The sequence below is a fragment of the Zea mays genome, chromosome 2 (assembly GCF_902167145.1).
Source record: "Zea mays cultivar B73 chromosome 2, Zm-B73-REFERENCE-NAM-5.0, whole genome shotgun sequence".
Classification (NCBI taxonomy): domain Eukaryota; kingdom Viridiplantae; phylum Streptophyta; class Magnoliopsida; order Poales; family Poaceae; genus Zea; species Zea mays.
This window is the reverse complement of record NC_050097.1, coordinates 85820105-85826863: the sequence shown is the minus strand read 5'-3', so window position 1 is coordinate 85826863 and position 6759 is coordinate 85820105.

Sequence of the window (6759 nt, the reverse complement as noted above, 5' to 3'; positions counted from 1 at the left end):
CTCGTGTTATCTTTGAAGGGCTTAGCCTTCGAAACTCCTCCACTGTAGTTCATTCTATGATATTACTCAACACTCAATATATCAAAGTATTAACTATTTGACATAATCGACTAGCTAATGGCAATATCTTAAAAATAAAGAATGTTAAATAGCATAAGAAAACTTATATTTTATAAGACAACTTTTTGATGCTTCAAGCTTTAAAATTGAGTGACAATGTCCTTGTCCTTACTCGCAAGAAGAGCGCTCTTTTAATAAAAGTAACGAAACAACCATTTAAGATTTTTTTGTCCTATCTTGCTTCTTAGCTTGTTTTTATAAAGTTCATTAAAGAAAAGATTAGGATTGCGCAACCACTGAGCGACCGTTGAACGTGGGTAGTCACAACCCCTTTCTCTCGGGTCGTCGGGTGCCCGAGCAGCGGTACATAGCTCTAGCACGCTAACAGGTAAAAGCTAATGCCTAATATCCTATTGTGCTGCTTGATGCGACACACTGTAGAGAAATAGAAAAAGCCCGTGAAAAGCAAATTTGAGCCAAATAGATGTAAAACTTTATTATTTTATGTTTATACAATATTTTAGTGTATATACATAACACATACATGTAGACATGATTTTTTGTCAAAAATAATGGGTATTCAATTGAATGCCCTTGCTTTAAAGTAGTCCCGCCCATGCTTCGTGGCAAGGGAAGAAGGTAATATCATTTTAACTATGTTGCCCTGTTACGGTTTCTCATAGGAGCTCCAACAGGTGACCTAAAACACTATAACATCTAAATCATGTCATGTTGTGTTACTATGCACGATATAGCCCGACCTATTAGTGCTGGTATGGGGACTATAAGTGACAAAGTCCCTCATCAACTCAGAAACACATGAATATTTGAAATATAAACTAAAAGTTTACAAAAATGTATTTCAATTAATCATGTACATATATTAAAACTTCACGTTCATAATACAGATTAACATAGATCACATCACACAACCACATATACCAAATACCAAAATAATGAGTTGTGCAATGGCTGCTATTGGCAGTTCTTATGCCAATTGAGTTTTACTCCACAAGCGCACGGAGATCGATTGTAGCCCTTCACCGGGAGTATTCCAGTTATCGTATTTTCCATAGGGAAGCGGCGGGCTAGAGGAAACTAAGCATCTCAAGCTTGATTTGAATTATAACCATGACAAATGTACACAATAGCAAATAGAAGGGGATAAATGCAATAAAAAGATAGGTGTATGAGGAAGAAACAGATAGGGACCTTATGGCTTGTAACTAGTTAAAGTTCCATAGGACAACGAGGAGTAAAGAACCAAACTATTACTTTTACTATACTACAAATGATCATTCACGGTTAATCTATTGATTATCAAATACAAGAAAGAACTTTGTTGAGCAAAATATTGATGAGAATGGAGTTCCCGATCTTTCGATGAGAGTGGAGATAACTTCGATTTGGGAAAGAACGGCGGTGTGTTGCCTTCCTGATTGTTGTTGTTCTTGCCTTGCCAAGAACAACCTTGAACCTGCAAGCAAATCGAAAGAACAAGTGGACAAGCAAACAACGCAAGGAACCTTGTCCAAGGGTGATTCTCACTCACAAAGGTGGGGTTCTGAATCAGGCAAATTGGGTGCTCTAGTCGAGTCACGTGTTTATAAGGAAGTAGCAGCTATTAGGGGCCTTCGTCTTTCGAAGGTCCTCAAAAACATGCTTAATCATTGGTTATCAGCATATTTGTCAAGCATTGCAGGAGCTTCGGGATCATACTATCTTCGGTATAGAACGATGAAGGGGTAACGAAGGTAGCTTCGTCATAAAAACACAGGAAGATGATGCAAGGAGAAGGTGTCATCCTGAACGCTGAAGGAAAAAGACAATGTTGTCCTTGTGGTATTTGTAAACCCCGTGTGTAATCTCTGAGGGCATAAATGTAATATTGTACGAAGTTGTACAATTCTCTATAAATAAGTGAACATTGCCCTTCATAAAGCACCTTTTTTGGAGGGCCGAACGATTGCTGTGTGTAATCTTATCTTTACCTCACCTTTGATCTGAATCACTTTCTTGAGTCAAAGGTATGTTTATAAATTTAATATACGAAGGAGGAGAAGTATTATATTGATATATCTGAGATGAGTTGTCATGTTTCAACTTCTTAATATCTTTTACACATTCATTTATTCACTTGTAATAATAAATCATAATTCATTCAGTAAAATCTTAACCTTCGTCTCCAAGGAAGTTATCCCGAAGTGATGACTACTTGGTGATGAAGGTTGACTATCTTTTCTAATATTGTGCTGCCTTGTTTTTTATTGTGCATAGCAATTAAGGACAAGTGTCCAACATTGGTGCTCACCTCCGGTGAACTCAACGACCACCTTTGTCATGTCGCCGAAGAAGACAACGGCGCCAGGGGCTGTTCTTGCTCCCCTGGACACCAATAAAGATGGAATCCTTCTAAGGGAGGCCCGAAGTCAGAAGAGAAATGCCACTAGCCCAACTCCACAAGATGAAGAACTAGACCAAGAGATCAGCAACCTAGTGGCCATACATCAAATGGTGGAAAAGAGAAGGGAGAAGATGCTTCGGCTGTCGAAGCTACAAAACAAGTTTGACGAAGCAGCCGAGGAAATGCGACAAATCACACAAGATACTGAGAAAGGGCATAGACCACAACAAAGAGACCTTCGTCAGGAGTATCACATCCACGATGATATGTGGTATGATGATTTTCACCATGACAACATTGCTTTTGATAATGCTTCTCCCCTAGCAACAGAGCTATAGGTTGTGCCATGACCTCCTACGTACAAGCCACCCCAGCTACCCATGTACGATGGCCACTCAGATCCGAAGCAATTTCTAATGAGCTACGAAGCAACCATATTATCCTATGGTGGCAACACAATTGTCATGGCAAAATCCTTCGTCGTGGCGGTCAGGAGTGTTGCTCAAACCTGGTATTCCTCTCTCAGGCCAGGAACAATTACGTCTTGGCAAAAGCTGAAGGACATGTTGATCACCAGCTTTCAAGGATTTCAGACGAAGCCAGTAACTGCTTAGGCCTTATTCCAGTGCACACAAGACCATGAGGAATATTTGTAGGCATATGTCTGAAGGTTCTTACGCCTCAGAGCCCAGGCACCAACGGTGCCAAATGAAATTGTCATTGAGGCAATGATTGAGGGACTTCGCCCAAGTCCAATGGCACATTATTTTGCCAGGAAACCTCCTCAAACCCTAGAGAAGCTTCTCCAAAAAATGGATGAGTATATCAGAGATGACAATGATTTTCTACAAAGAAGGGAGGAAGCCTACAGATACTCTGAGATGATCAGGGGCTTCGGGGGAAGGCTTCATCCAAGGAATGTCAGAACAATCCACATCCCTAGTCAAAGCGAAGACAAAAACAATCATAATCAAGGACAGCAGCGCAGCTCCCTGTCAATAGGGGCGCAACAGAGCTCCTTCATACCGCCAGCCCCAAGAGGCAGAGAAGGACGAGGCTTCAGAGGGAGATACAACTCCCAACCAAGAAGCCTGTTCTACCTGTTCTATGGAAAGGACAAGGGACATACAACAAGGACTTGCCAAGTTATGATACAAAAACAGAAGGAAATAGCTGAGGTCAAAGCACGACAGAACCAGTCGGAGCAAGTTCTTCACACTGCTTCGTGCTACTCTCCTAGAGATGGCCAAATGGGCCGCCCGGCCTGGCCCGGGCCCGGTGAAGCCCGGCCCATCAGGCACGGTTAGAAAACCGGCCCGGCCCGTCTAAGCACGCGAGCTCAATTTCTTGTCCGAGCCTGGCCCGCAGCGGGCCTAAATGGGCCGGACCGGCCCGTTTAGCACGAAAAAAGCGGGTCGAAAAATGGGCTATACGGGCCGGTAAGCACGTTTTAGTGTAAAAAAGCGGGCTTAATGGGCTTAGAGGTAAACGGGTTGTGCCGGGCTAGCCCACCGTGCCTAGTTTTCTGTCCAAGCCCAGCCCGCTTATTCGTGCCGGGTCGGCCTGGGCCCGCATAGAACCGGGCCGTGCCGGGCTCGGCCCAGGCCCGCATAGAACCGGGCCATGCCGGGCTCGGCCCGGGCCCAAACAGTGGGCTTCGTGCCGAGCTCGCGGGCCTCATGCTTATTGGCCATCTATATACTCTCCATACATCCCAGAGTATGTGTGTAACCAACAACCATTTCCACAACCTATAGCTTCGGTTGCTTTGGAAAGTCACTCTCCAGCTAGGTGGACCTTACCTCAGCCACCTGCATCAGCTCCAACTTCATCTCACAGTTAGCAACCTCAGGGGCAATATCAAGTTCAGCAGCAGCGTGATGCAAGAGAAGAGTCTGAAGCCCGAACAGTCAACAACAATGTTCTATAATCCCGACATATTTACTGAAGCAACAAAGGGGCTAGAACAAGAATTCGATGCACATCTATTGTAATTTTTTATTCTTTTGCTTTACATTTTGCCTTAAAAACAATTTGAGAAGGTGCAACCTTCGACACTTTGTAATGAATCTGAGGTTACACCATCGAGTGTAACAAAAAATGTCGAAGAAGCTCCAAAGTCGTTCCTAAGGGGATGCAGAGCTAAAATACCACCTAGTAAAGGTGAAGAAGCTTCAAAGTCATTCCTAAGGGGATGTAGAGCTAAAATACCACCTAGTAAAGGTGAAGAAGCTCTAAAGTCGTTCCTAATGGGATGTAGAGCTAAGATACCACCTAGTAAAGGTGAAGAGACTCCAAATTCGTTCCTAAGGGGATGCAGAGTATTATTATAATATGTTTACATCATCATTTTAACCCAAACATCTTTTGCATCATATCATTTCATCATTCGGCATCATACCATCATGAATCATTTTAAATCAAGCACGAAGAGAAAAAGAAGGGGAATGGTTCCCTCAACTGCAAATGTGACTTAGCTACGAAGCTAAATTTGTGATTTTTGAAATCATGGATTAAAAATATGCTATAGTCATTGTCATCAATGGCACAAAAAAAGGGACAATGCTTTGATTTCAGTGACAGACATTTTACAACATTTAGAGACCTTCGGATGAAAAGGGATTTTCTTTACGAAGCGTGAAAAGAAGGGAAGGTGTTTTTTCGCCTTCGGCTCAAAAACGATATGTATAATTATTTCACGCTGCATAAAGAAATATAGTACACAATGCAACTGAACACAACACATAATTGTCTTTACATAGAGCAAAATTGTCACACCCGGTTTTTGGAAGGTAAACCGAATGCGAACCATGTACGTGCCAGGATCAGAAACTCACGTACACAGCGATTACATAATTGGACATCATCACACATTGCTCAAAGTAAATAGCAGAAAAGTACTTTATTACATCAAGATGTCCAAGACATCCATAGAGTCTATAACATAGTCGTTAACATTAATATCACCAAAGTGTGGAAATACGAAACGTAGTAGTTAAGGCCTTCACAGGCAGCTGACTGGGGGTTTGCCACTAAGAAAACTAGAACTCGTTGTAATCCTAGAACTCCTCAAAGTCCTCCCCATGTTGCCAACATCTCCTCCTGAGCACTGAGTACAGTGGGGACAACCTGGGGTGGGGTGGTTTGTAAAGAAAGGGTGAGTACACATCAACGTACTCAACAAATGTCCTTTGGCTAAAGTGGACTAGTTTTTATGTAGAGTTAAGGTTAAGCAGTTGCTTTTAGTTGGTCAAGTATTTATTACTATTAGTAGAGCCAAGTTTTAGTAATAAACCCACTTATTACCCAAATGTACTCCCTCCAAGAGGAAATACTAGAGATCATAATTATAACCATCATTATTAATCATCATCATAAAAGTATCCATAGTTCTTCTAATCAAAGAGGATCCCAAGGCCACTCTTAACCGTGAGCATGGCTGATATACCAGTTTCTAACACACTGTAGAGGTCACACACTTTACCCACAAGTCGTGATTCCCATTATGCCTGGAGAGAGCCAATCTCCATTGACCACTACCTAGGTGGCCTAGCAGGGTGTCACTACGTAGCCTTTACAAAGATTACCCAGAGGTCATAGCCGCCCGTTAGGTTTCTCCAGTTTGATAAACACAGTACCTCTCCCCAAATGAAGGGTGACTAACAAAACCAAATCAAGAACCTCTGCAACCAGCCTTGGCAGAGCAAGTACTGTGCCTGGACCCCATTGACGGCCCTACGGTGAAGCCAACTACACCTCTGGTTCCTCTAATTAATCAGCTAAGTGCATCCCATTCCACCCTCATGGTTGCATTGTTATCCTGGGTTGTCACACAACGAGTAGGTCCTTACGGAGAGGTACTCAGGAAACAGCCTGAGTCCCCTAAAGTATCATAAGATCATCATCGAGATAACATCATCGTATCATAATATTCACATCATGTTCATTGATTAAGTTAAAGCAATAGCATAATGCTAATTGAAAGTCGCTTAGAGGGGGGTGAATAGGCGAAACCTGAAATTTATAACTTTAAACACGCACTAAGGTCGGGGGTTAGCATTAGAATTAAATTCAAGTCGGAAAGAGAGGGAAAACAAATCAACCAAGAAATAAGGCGAGTGAACATGGTGATTTGTTTTACCGAGATTCGGTTCCAAAGAACCTAGTCCCCGTTGAGGTCACAAAGACCGGGTCTATTTCAACCCTTTCCCTCTATCAAACGGTCACTTAGACCGAGTGAGCCTTCTTCCTTAATCTCACGGGTCACTAAGACCCCGCAAGGACCACTACACACT